We start from the raw sequence: 12,550 nt of genomic DNA, 5'->3' as shown, positions 1-12,550 counted from the left end.
CTCTTGAAGGTGTTCAAAGTAGGTGCTTGAACCACCTCCGCTGGCAGACTGTTCCAGACCTTGGGGGCTCGGACAGTAAAGAAATTCTTTCTTATGTCCAGCCTGAAAGAGTCTTGCAGGAGTTTGTGACTGTTTGACCTAGTCAGAATTGTTGCTGATGTGCCTGCAAAGCACAACAGGAGTGTGATAGGACTGCTCCTCTGTGGCTCTTTTCCATTTCTGAATGATACAATGTTGTCAGATAATAATTGTGAGCAATATCCTGTCTGAAGGCACACTTGTGATGGGTTCCACATGGCTGCATCTTGTCTTCCTTTCTGTTACCCGAGGTCATTAAAAGGGTTAGTGAGGAAATGCTCAGCTGCAGAGGTGTAATGAAACAGCCAGGCATTTGGGGCAGATGCAACACATGGAGGCAGCAGCGACTTCTAGCTGCCACCATGCCACCAATGCAGTTGTCACAACAGTTGCTTTTTTTTCTGCTGTCTCTCATCCTCAAAGTTGGCACCTGGCGCAACTGCCCCAGTTGCCCCACCCTAGTTATGCTACTGCTCAGCAATTTGTAGATGGTACCTATATGTATGTCTCTTTCTACTGTTTGGTTGGTACAACCAAACATTTGCCTAATGCATGGCTAATTTTGGGACTCCTTGATGCTACTGTAATGCAGGTAGTATGTAAATTAGGGCTGTAAATTAATCACGATTAACGCCCACAATTAATACACTGATTTGATTTTACATTAATTTTTTTAACGTGTGTTAATCGCTGCTGGTGATGGGGGGAAAGCGGCCCCTCTTCCCTTGCTGCTGCATGCTTACCTGTGTGCTGGGGAAAAGTGGCCCCCCCTCACTGCTGCCTGGCCACACACATACACACACACACCAACCAGGCAGAAACAGGCACATACACACGCCAGCCAGGCAGGGTCCTGGGAGCAGACTCAGCAGCTAGATGCAGGTAAGTATATGGGGTGGACAGGGATTGGAGAGCCAGGTCTTGGGGACTGTCTAGGCTTGTGTATGTGTGTGTACATCCGAAAATATTTATAATAAATTGGGATTGTATTATTGTTTAACTGCACAAATTTTGATGAATTGCAACTATTTTTTTTAAATCTTGTGGTTAATTATAATTTTTTTAATTGTTCAACAGCCCTAATGTAAATGTATAATAACAGCAACAACAAAGACAGAAATGATGCTGTAAGGTTTAGCAAAACAAGCAAAGGATGTAGACATATGTGGACACTTGATCAAATTAAAATGAGTTAAGGGGAAGTGGGATACCAGGGAAGCAGACTTATCATGGAGCACCTAACACAAGATAACTGCTCAAGTGCCTGCAATCACCTTACAGTATATGAAAGTTTCAATGGGGGCAATTTAGCCTTCTTTCATTTAGGATCCATTATCCATAACTAATGGATATGGTGAAGATTATATCCATTTCTTTGCTTTTTGTTACTCAAGTTTGTAGTGCACTATGGTGAAATGTTGGCGCCCTTTTCTTTTGGGTGTCAGCCTAGCTACCATTATTCAGGCCTTTCTCATCTAGAGTTGACTTCTGCAATGTGCTCTACATTTTAAACCCATTCACAAACTAACTTTGGTGAAGAATGTTAATTGATTCTTAAGTTGTGAACATGCTGGACTGGGGTGCATTTTCCTCTTCTGGTTGTCAGGGAGTGATTGGGTGAAATTTTAGGGTGAGACAGTTTTGGCTAATAAAACCCTACTTATCATGGATTATGCTTATTATAATTATCCTCTATCTATGCAATACTTTCTCATCTTCCATCTGAAGATATGTTGAAGCTTTGCTACTTTTAGAAAAAGGGGATTGCCAGAAGGACTTCCTGTGAATGAAGGGAGCCCCTTTTTTAAAATGCAGTTCTCTGTTGCACTTAATTTAAAAATGTACCAGTAAATCGACCTGTGAGGCACACAGGAAAATCAACCTATTTTTCCCTAGTAGCTGTAAAGAGGAGTATCACAAGCAGGCTATTGTTTAGTGTCAATTATTATTTTTTATTTTGGTTTGAGTACTCATTTAATTGTTTTCTGTTTGTATTTTAAATATGCGCCAAGGTTCTACACAGTGATGATGACATTTGCCAACCTTGCTATTTTTGAGATACTTAGTTCTCTCTCATGTGCCCAGACACTTCAAATCATAAGTACAAAAGCAATGCTAATCCAAAGTTGTCATCGGCGGCTGCTTTCAGACACAACAGGGTATGGGAGGTAGATAAAACCTTTTAGTTTTGGGATCAGATCCTAATCAATCTCTAATGCGCCAAACAGGATTTAGGTGGAATTTGGAAGCCAAGTCACAAAATAATCCAAATCAACCCCACTCAGTGGCTACAAATCTGCTTAGGCACCTAGATATATTAGTTGCCTCTATTTTGGCCTGGAAAGATCACTTTGTGCTTAGATTTGGGCTGCTGTTCAATCTCGGATGCCATCTAGATCAGTCACCTAAGTGTCTCACCCATCTCCCCCAAGCTCTGTTGTGATCCCCATTGGTTTGAGAAGCAAATAAACTATATTTATTTCCAGAAACAAGGCTATGAAAAAATATGATATTTTGACCACATTAAACATTACTGATGTTATTTTCTTTGAGTAGCTGTAGTTCTCCCACCTTCAGAAGCACAGATTTTGATTTATTGATGGAGTAGCTTTTGCATGAAAGAGATGCTGTTTGCTTTCCTTATAGACATCCAACCAAATTTTGGCCAAGTTATATGCCTCTGAAAAACTGCTTTCTGACATTCTGTAAGGATTTTAATTTTAGCAGCTAAAAATCTGTTCCAACCTCAATAAGCATTCTCTAATCTTTCAGAGCCTTTTATCCTAGCCAGACTCCATATCTATCTTTCCAAAAGGCACCTAAGCATTTCCTAGATTAGGACTGTCCAAATTTTGAGTGGCCAATGGCTACAGGTCCCCCGCCACATGCTGGGTGAGCCACATGTCATATGGGCCCTGCCCCCTGCCAAGCAACATGGACTGTGCCACCCTGCCCCAAGAAGAAGCTGAAGGAGGGAGGAGCAGCCTAGAAACTTTGGCGGCAGCAGGAGAGTGATGGCAGGAGCAGCGCCTGGATCGAGAGTCTGGAGCATCACAGGTTTACTTCTTGGGGGCCACATGTGGCCTGCAGGCAGCTAGTTGGACAGCTCCATTCAAGATGCTGCCCAGGCTGCCCATTTGCTATTCTTATAGAACAACTAAGCATGATACTGTCCCGCACAATTCCTACGTGTGACAGACCACATGTGCCATACTCACAGAACTCAGTTGATCATGCTATAGAGTTGATGCTGGACTTCCCTTGTGATAACTTCCCCCAACTGCTTCAGGACAGAGGGCTAAGAAGCAGGCACAGGACATGAGAATAAAGAACCTTTGTCTTCCATACAAACTCAGTTTGGCCCCTTTCTGTGTATTTGTATTCCACATATCCATAAGCAAAGATATATATGTAGATATCCACACATATACACCATTTTGCAGAAGCATCAGTTTTCTCAATGTAATAATAACCGAATTTATACAGCACTTTGACCTTTATCATAATTCTAGGGTTGTATGACATAATTAACAAACAAGCTTAAAAAGGTTAAAAGCACCCCCTTAGCAATTAGCAATCGAATTATTCTTTGCTTATTTACTTTTAGTATTTTATCAAAGGGCAATATGTTTATTTGGTAAACTTTGAAAGATGAAAAATAGCTATCCATTATAAAGTATGAATCTAGCCTACGGACTCTAATAATCTAGTCTCATTAAAAGTTAAAACCATATCTGCTTAGCATTAGTACTGAATAAAAGGGTAAAAATGAGGTGGCTATAAGAACTATAGCTATTGTCATCACTGACCTATAAATACGTCCTCTTCAAATTGATATACAGCAATTCATTATCCATGTTTTGATATAATTGCTATTACAGAAAGTCCTCTGCTTCCAAGTGTTAATACAACTGCAGTTCATATTTCAGATAATCTGCCAAAAAGGAAAACTAATTTCAAAATATTTGATCATAAAAGTTGTCCTCAGCTTTTACACAGATAATTTAGTCAAATAATATCAGATAATCTTAAAGCAGATTTCGCAGGAAATTGCTAGGGACTCCATCTAAGCAGCATCCATTTGCACTTATATAAATGCACTGAATGTGTAGGAAGACTTTGACAGCTTGCCATATGTGATTTCATTCCGTAGCCTACCTACTTTACCATCAAAAGTTATATCCTTTGAAGCATTGCCAGAATTACTTTAGCCCAGTAGATATGCTAGATGTGCCCTTTAAAAGCCATATCATTTCCTTTCTACTCTGACTGGTTCAATGTAGCATCTGCTCAACTAAATTCCTTTGAAGGTTAAAACCAAAAAAACCCTGTACTACAGCTTACTAAAATGTCCAGTGTTGAATGAAGAACATAAATGTGAGAGACTAAATATGGGTTAAATGAGACCACAAAAGAGGGATTGAAAATTATCAAGCATCATGGAAATATTATAATTATACATGGAGGAAATAGGTATTTGAATTTCAGGATAGGCAGGCATTTTATTTAAAATAATAATAATCCCTAAATTTTATACTTCCATTCCATCATGTTGATTGTTTATATGCAAATTCTTATACGGTTGTGCCTTGTATGCTGATGCCATAATGAGACACATTATACATTAACAACTTGATTCAGAATAGTAAATATATAGAGAGAACTTTAATCTCATGGATAATCTATGCTTTTATAATTATTTTAAAAGCCATTATCTGATGTCCTGAGCACCTCCCCAGGTGTTCTAGGTGATAATGAATGGATATACGTATCATCTAGTGTCATACAGCAGTTGTGACATTTTAGAAATACCTTCAGGTGAATGTCTTTCATTCCTATACATACTACCCAAGGTTTCAGGCCTGTGTGTGTATGTTTTTGAGGGTGGTTTAAAAAACTAAAGAGTTGAATGAATCCCAGTAATTACATGATTTTCCTGTCTACTCAAGTGAAAAGGTTTTGAAACATATTAAAATGGCACTGTCCTTTCCTAGTCTCTTGAAGCCTGGCAATGTCAATTTTAATTAGCAAGCCGTAAAAGTTATGTTTTTATTTCTGGGAATTTGTTCCTGGTTTCACCTATTATTTCAAGTGAGTTTACATCCTCACTATTGGAAAAGTTACATGCTTTTCTAATCTAATTTTAGGATGCATCCCAAGAACATCACAAGCATGCAAACTGAATGGCAGTTTGGAAATGGCAGTGACCAAATAAGGCATAATCTGAAAATATTCATAACAGCTAAATAGCTAGACATTAGAAAACCTATGCAAAGAAACACACGCTGTGGTGAGGCATAGTAATGGGCCCTGCCATCAAACACAATTAGGCTGTGACTACAAATCTCAGTGGCTAATGTGGTAAATCTTACTCCTTCAACTACAGCTGCAACAGAATGAAAAAATAAGCAAGAGGAAGTAGAAGAAAAAAGAGGTGACATAAAAAAAATAAGCAGAAATGGAGGGAGCTATGAGCCTTAGGCAGCCTATGCAAGCACACTTCCCTTCCCATGCTTGTCTGCAAAGCCCAATCTTATCTGAAGCATCTCTGAATTCTTTCTTCAGATCTACTTGTATCATGGGATAGGCAAGGCAGTGCTCACTAAAGCCCAGATCCAGCAACATGCACTGCAGAATGCCCAAGTTCGAGTGGGTATTTGTACTGGTGCAGCTCATTACTCAAGTCATTTACTATTTCACATCCATCTCACCAGAAACCACCCAGCTATAAGGAAGCAGGAGCTTGAATGACAGGATGGTGGAATATGGGAACTGAACTTGGGAGTCTGCATAGGAGCAGATAAAGAGAGTTGAATTGAGTGGGGAGGAATGAAAACTGGTGTGAAACCTGTGCTTTTACATAATGTCCTTTTTTCTTTCTTTTGCCCATAAGCTTTTTGGGATAATGAATGTGTGTTCTCTGTGTTTGGGTACAAGCTCAACCTGAGCAGTAAATAGTGCTAAACTCTCTCTCTCTCTCTGTATGTACTCAAATACATGTATGTACATATGCACATGCACACACAGATGAATGAGACCCGATGAAGACTGTCTTGCATTCAACGGCTTGTCTAACTCTATCCCAACTATAGTGTTAGTTCAATAAAATATATCACCTTAAAGCCCCCTCTACATGTTATATCTACTGCACAATTACCTTGTTAACTGTCCAGTAAAGTTAGACTGGCTACACATGCAAATTAACTTTGCACCTTAAAAAGATCCAACCAGCTATAAAGTTATTGCTCAAATACATGTAATAATTTTATAGCTTTCATTTGCACATGTAGGCAGTCCTGTGGCTGGGAGACTGCAGCCTGTGAGATCTCCCAGACACTGGGGCTGGGAGATCATAGCCAATGTGGTCTCCAAGTCACAAGGGTACCAGGGTACTCCAGTTAGCAGCAGCAATCTCCCAGCCATTGCAATCTCTCAGCCATGGGGCACTTCACACCCCCCCCACAGCTGGTAGATGGCAGCAGCATCCCATTGCTGCTGGGGCTAACAGTCCCACAGATGATGGGGCTCTTGGTCATGGCTGCACATATGGATTCTCAGTCCTGGCTGCACGTGGTCCCCATGACTGGGAGCCCCGTCAGCAAAGCTGGCTCCCGCCATGAGAGCCTGCTTCTTGCTGATTCAAGGGGAACCCAGGATCAGGCTTCCCCCCCAGTCAGGCACAATTGGATTCAATGCACAATCATGCTTCCTGCTATGCACATGTGACATAGCAGGAAGCACAACTGGATCATGCCTGTACTTGCACATATACAGGGGGCCTAAGAATTCCTTGCCCCTCACATAATTTCTGGACCATCACAGCTACAACATCACTTTTACACTATTTGTACTCAAACGCGGAGAAGTCACACTCCCTACACACACACACACAGCATGTATGTGTAAGGAATGTGTCTCTTCTGTGTACACACACACAAAACATATAACAGTACATATGAAACTGGTTAGGAGGGAATATTTTTCATTCCAAATACAAACTGATTTTACAAAATGTTGATTTCTCTACATAGATCTCTGTGGAGGAATGAGACATATAAAACCAAACTACAACACTGAAAACATTTTTGAAAGCATACCATCAAGTTATGATAATCAGGAAACAAAACAGAGAAAACTCCAACTGTCATTCATGGTAATACACTTCGAAGTCCCAATTCTTTACAGGAATGTTGAGATTGTTCAGTAATTATAAAGTTTCATAATATATATTTCGTAAGAATTATAACACTGATACTATATTGATAATGAGGATAATACATAATACATGCAAACCCTGATCCAAAGCCCACTGAAGTCCTTCCATGTATGCTGGCTTTGGATCTGGCTCAGACATAGTGTCATATTATATATGTGCTGCCTGTGCTAGGTGGAACAGCATATTTACCATGAGAATAAATGCAATGTTTTATAGTTCTTAAAATCATTCTACCACAAATATCCCACAAGGCCATAAGCAGAGCCACAGTCGCACTACAATTCTTAATGTGGATCTTAATGGGATAAAGTAGTATACCAGCGGCCTTAAGTGTGCCTGGATACCCAGGTAAATTTTGTTTTAAAACAGACATTTTAGAGTGAACTATCAAATTATTTGGACCATGCCTCACTACTGCCTTTTGCCTAATTCAGAAATTCTCAGCCTTGTGAACAATTCTCAGCCAACAGTTACAGACAAGAGACCCACACTAATCATAGAGGGAAGCAGTGAAACTGTGTGGTGATGGTGTTAGTACCATACAAGTTCTCTTTGTGAATGCAATGTCACTAGTTGTTAATGCAAAGGCCCCACAAATATTTTGGCAAGCAATGTCAAGACATGTTGCAATTATTTTATAGCCCTCTGTGACTCCATTCAAACATGGAAAGAATCAGAATTTCTCCCCCCCCCCCGGTCTCAGTGTTGGCAACTCCCATGATTTTACTGCAAGTCTTGTGACATTTGATGTACTCCTCAAAAATTCAGAGGGAACTAGTATTCATGATGGCAAAAAAGCTCCTGAGGGCTGAAAAAAACAGGGGAAATAAAAACCCTAAAATGTATTATATTTTTAAGCCAGTCCCATGGAAAGCCCTGAGTCATGGTTTATGAGCACTTGATTCTGAATACTACTATATTCCCCTTTTTCTGTGCCTCATCAGAGGGAGGGAGGGAATACTTCACTTTATGTCCTATGCCTCAACTGCTGTGGGGGGGCAGGTATCTTTTCTGTTTTTTCTCTTCCAGTTTTCTGGAAGACAGGTGGTGTTTTTTTGTGCCTTCCACTCCATAACTTCTAGATAAATACATACCCACACATTTGCTGTCTCCTAAGAAGACAATTCTCTGCTTTTAGACATTTCCTTGATGCTGAAAGAAGGTATTTCTCCTCCATGCTCTCTTCCCTCAAGTGTATATCTCACAACTCATCACTGTCCCTCCAAAACTTGCTGGCTGCTGAGAGGAAGCCTATATTTCTTCGCTTTCTCCACTTCACCCTGACTGCTAGCAATGGTATGTCTTCACTGCAGAGTTAGCCTAACACAACAGAAGCATCCATACTGCACAACCCTACTTATGCCAGACCTATGTCCCAAATACTTGTGTGTTAGTTTATATGCTAGAATGGAATTTTTGTGGGCATCCTATAGTTCTTAGTGGTGCATTAAATTGGGTAGCTTTGTGAATTTGTTCGCAGGATGCTCTCTGTCTCTCTCGCCCAGCATGAAACTGCTGTCTGTGGCAGTGACATGAGTACAATGCTTTATGTAAATAACTTCCAAGTGGAGTTACTCATTATTAATGCAGACAGTTCTGAAGGCAAAAGCAAACAGCATTTGGCAGCAAGAACTTTTAATGAGAATGTCATTAAGGAATTCATTCTGCAAACCACGAAGTGATTTGTAGCGCACCTGACTGCCTTCTCTGCCTCTGTTTTTTCCTGTCCACAAGACATAAATATGTCAGTTTTGGTCCATGTCCCCAAATATGGGTCTTACTCATAGTTTTGCCATGGCTTTACCAGGACACTGGTGTCTGCTTCTGGAAAAAGCTGTCTGGATTTATTGGATGTCACCTCTGTTCAGATTCTAGGAAAGTGCAGGAGAAATGAAGCAGGTAAGTAAGTTAAAAGGCCTGAACCAGGTCAGGTCAACTCCAGTGCTGAAGGAGGGAGGAGGCATGCTAGGAAAATATAATCCTGGAGGAATTGTGAAGTAGCACTAGAGGTGTAATTAAACCTGGGTTTCCTTAGCTTGTGCTCTTATTGAAAAGTGGATGGATCACCAGTTGGGGCAGCAGCAAAACATCCTTCCATGTGTCTGAATGGCCACTTATTCTTGAAGCTTAGGCATCTGACTTAAGGTGGCAAAGGAGAAACCTGCATCTTCTTGGGATCCAGACAATTCAGAGGAGAGACATCTATCAGAGCTAGAACGTACTAAACTGATAGCAGCAATGATTTCATAGCAGACCTCACCCTTCTTCCTCCCTCTCCTCCTCCTCTCCCCCCGCCCCCCTTGAACCTCAGAATTGTACATCAGTTGAAACTGGCCAACAGGACCCCCATGAGTACAATATTCACTGGAGCCATAATGGAGACCAAGTGACTCCGTGGAGCAGTGGGAAGGGCCCTCCCCTGTGAGGTGAGTGTCTTGCACTTTGGCTCTACTGCTAGAGTTACTCTGCTTTTAACCAATAACTATATAACTGGAAACAGCAGGGCCAGAACATAGGTTTCTTCCTTTCAGGGCATATAGGCCATAGACTCACAACCCCCCTTGCTAACTGAGTTTTTGGCACCATGAAACTTGCATTCTGGGGTGTCCCACTGCCCAGTTTCAATAGGAGTAAGAGTGAGTAGGGGTGCCGAGCCTAGCCCCTTGCTGGTAGAAGGGCTGTCTCCTGAGAAGAGGGAGATACTTCCAAGTCTTGCAAAGTGAATTGGAGCCCAAATCTCCAACTTTCCAGTCAAAGTGCTTTTGCCACTAAGCTACTGGGCAATCTATAGGTGTTACTTCCTGCCCAACAAGCTTCTCTTTCCATTGAACTGCACATGCACTTCCAGCAACAGTCTTCAGTGTGTACCTCAGCCATTGAAGATCTGGGTGACATGTATGCCCTTAGCATAGATATGGATCATGAAAGAGCCGTGGAGGGTATGAGTTACTTAGGGAACTTGACTGTAGTGCTTCTGAGCACACACAGCAGTCCAAATCAAGGCACGGAGGAACTTTTTCAGTCCAGAATGGAGATGCCTAATGAACCTAGGTGCCCAAGTAGATTTGCAGATGCTTAGCAGGCTCATTTGGATTCCTCTTTGAAACTTAGGCACCTCAGTTCTGTTCAAGTCCTATGTAGGTGCCTAGGAGGTTAATTAGGAACCGGTCCTTGCAGGGTGGATTGAAGAGAGGTTAAAGGGTAGGCCTAACTCTGCAGTGATGACTTAACCTAATGAATTTAGATGCTTTTCCTGTTCTTTCCACTGGAAGCTGATCTTTTTTTCACTCACTACACTCCTTCATGAGTCACTCCCACGGCCTACAAACCTCAACACCAGCCCCAATGGGAGAATCCTAGTCTATAACCTTTTTTTTTGCTGACTCAACTTTGTCTGATAAAGGCACAGCAAGTGGGGCTCTGACCCAGGTTTACCAACTTTTATAAGTTCATCAGAAGTGTCACAATATTGGGCATTTTTCTTAGAGTCCTAGATGCTGAGAATCTGGTGCTTGAAGTTTAAAAGAAAAGTTTAAAAATGTGAAATGCCAAGAACTGCAACAAAAGGAAAATAGAAAGATAAAATGTTGTTTAAAAAAAAAAGTCATTCTTTTAAGCCAGTGATTTGGAGAGCCTGCTCCAAATTACCCAGAATGGGTAATATTACTGACCAAATCTGTGCCTCTTCCATCTGAACCATAAGCACCTCTAAAGCCACATACTGATTTGACATGCCCTGACTGAACATGTTAGAATACAAAAGAATCAATCAGTCGAATCGTTACCATGACAAACATCTTGCCAGCATGCCTTCTTATGTAACAGCTAGAACCAGATCATACATTTTTCCCCTAAAGAAACAAAACTTTTGATTACCCATCCTTTATGACCTCGTTCATATAATGTCAAACAATTACTTGTTCCTATTTGTGCATTTTGTATTTCATTTCCCTTTCCATAGTAATGCAGAGCAAAGGAAGGATATGTATACCAAACATATAATTTGCTATATATAATATTTACTCAAATAAATATGAGACACCCAGCAATACTTAGTTTACATATATGGGAAATGTAGACGTTTGTTATTATTTTCTAGATACCAAATTTAAGTATTAGAGGGTTGTCTTGAACTCCCAACCCTGCACTGCTACAACAGTGGCTGGGGAGGAATCAAGTGGCCCTCTTGCTCTCTGCCTTGCTCACTTCTTCCCCCTGAAGTCTTCCTGCCCTGCCTGCCACCTGTGCTCCTCAACCCCAGCTCCCCCAGTGTCTGCCTCTTTCCCTGCTGCTCCCCCTAGTCCTTGCCTCTTCCCCCCCAACACTGTTCTGGCCGCTCCATGCTAGAGCACAGCATGTGAAAGCTCCAGTCCTGGCACTGCTGACTGGCTGGGCAATGCACTAATGCAGCAGTGTTGGAGCTGCTCATGGTCACGGCAGGTGAAGGAGTTTCCACGTACCCTTGTCAAGGAGAGACCCCAGCCCATGGGGGAGCTGAGCCATGCCCGAGCTGCTGTGGATCTGATTCTGGCCCTGACCCAGGCCCAGGGCCAGAGTCAAACCCACAGCAGCCACCTCCTCCCTGCTCTAAGAGGAGGAGCTTTTTCCCCCCATGCTATTGGGGGGGGGCAGTCTTATATTTTTTGTTTCCTACAAAATATGTTTTTTTCCCCAGTAATATAAACCACCATGTTAATACGTACAAAACTGTCATTGCCAATTGTACAAATATATGTTACTAGTCATTGAAAAAAGATACCAAAGCACTCTACAGGAAACTTGTAATTTTGCACTGCACAAGCACACACAAATAATATGAATGGTGATTTAGAAAAGTATTCCTCAGTTTTAAAATGAATGACAATCTAATTTTTCTTAATATCATTTTGCTATACTCCACTTTCAAAATGAACTGAAAACTACAGCGCCGTCTATACCATAGAGCAAACAGCCAAATTACTAATGCTTTCAGACTTTTGCATACCTAGTCTTGGAAGGAGTTAACAACTGCGCTGAAAATAACTTATCAAAATCTTATTTTTAACATCAATTGCCAGAAATTATTAAGCAACATGAAAAGTCTCCAGCCTTCAAATGTTAAACCAATGAGGCTATATTTTATTGCGCTGGCTCTGTGCGATTCATTCCAACTAGTGAATCCCTTCTGCATAAAGGCTTTCAATGTTTCAGCCTCAATGGCTGGTAAAATATGTTCAAAAGAATAAATAAGGGGAACATGATTCTCATATAAAATCA

The 12,550-nt window shown here is 41.1% G+C and overlaps 1 protein-coding gene across 1 annotated transcript in view; it reads right to left on the bottom strand.

The window, feature by feature from the left end:
• NPAS3 (neuronal PAS domain protein 3) overlaps positions 1 to 12,550 on the bottom strand; it is a 741,990-nt gene that overhangs the window by 240,193 nt on the left and 489,247 nt on the right. The gene's annotated exons all lie outside the window — the stretch shown is intronic.

This window comes from Crocodylus porosus, unplaced genomic scaffold, assembly GCF_001723895.1.
Source record: "Crocodylus porosus isolate Cpor-Errol unplaced genomic scaffold, CroPor_comp1, whole genome shotgun sequence".
Classification (NCBI taxonomy): domain Eukaryota; kingdom Metazoa; phylum Chordata; order Crocodylia; family Crocodylidae; genus Crocodylus; species Crocodylus porosus.
Note: the sequence above shows the minus strand (reverse complement) of the source record. Positions and strands in the feature narration are given on the sequence as shown.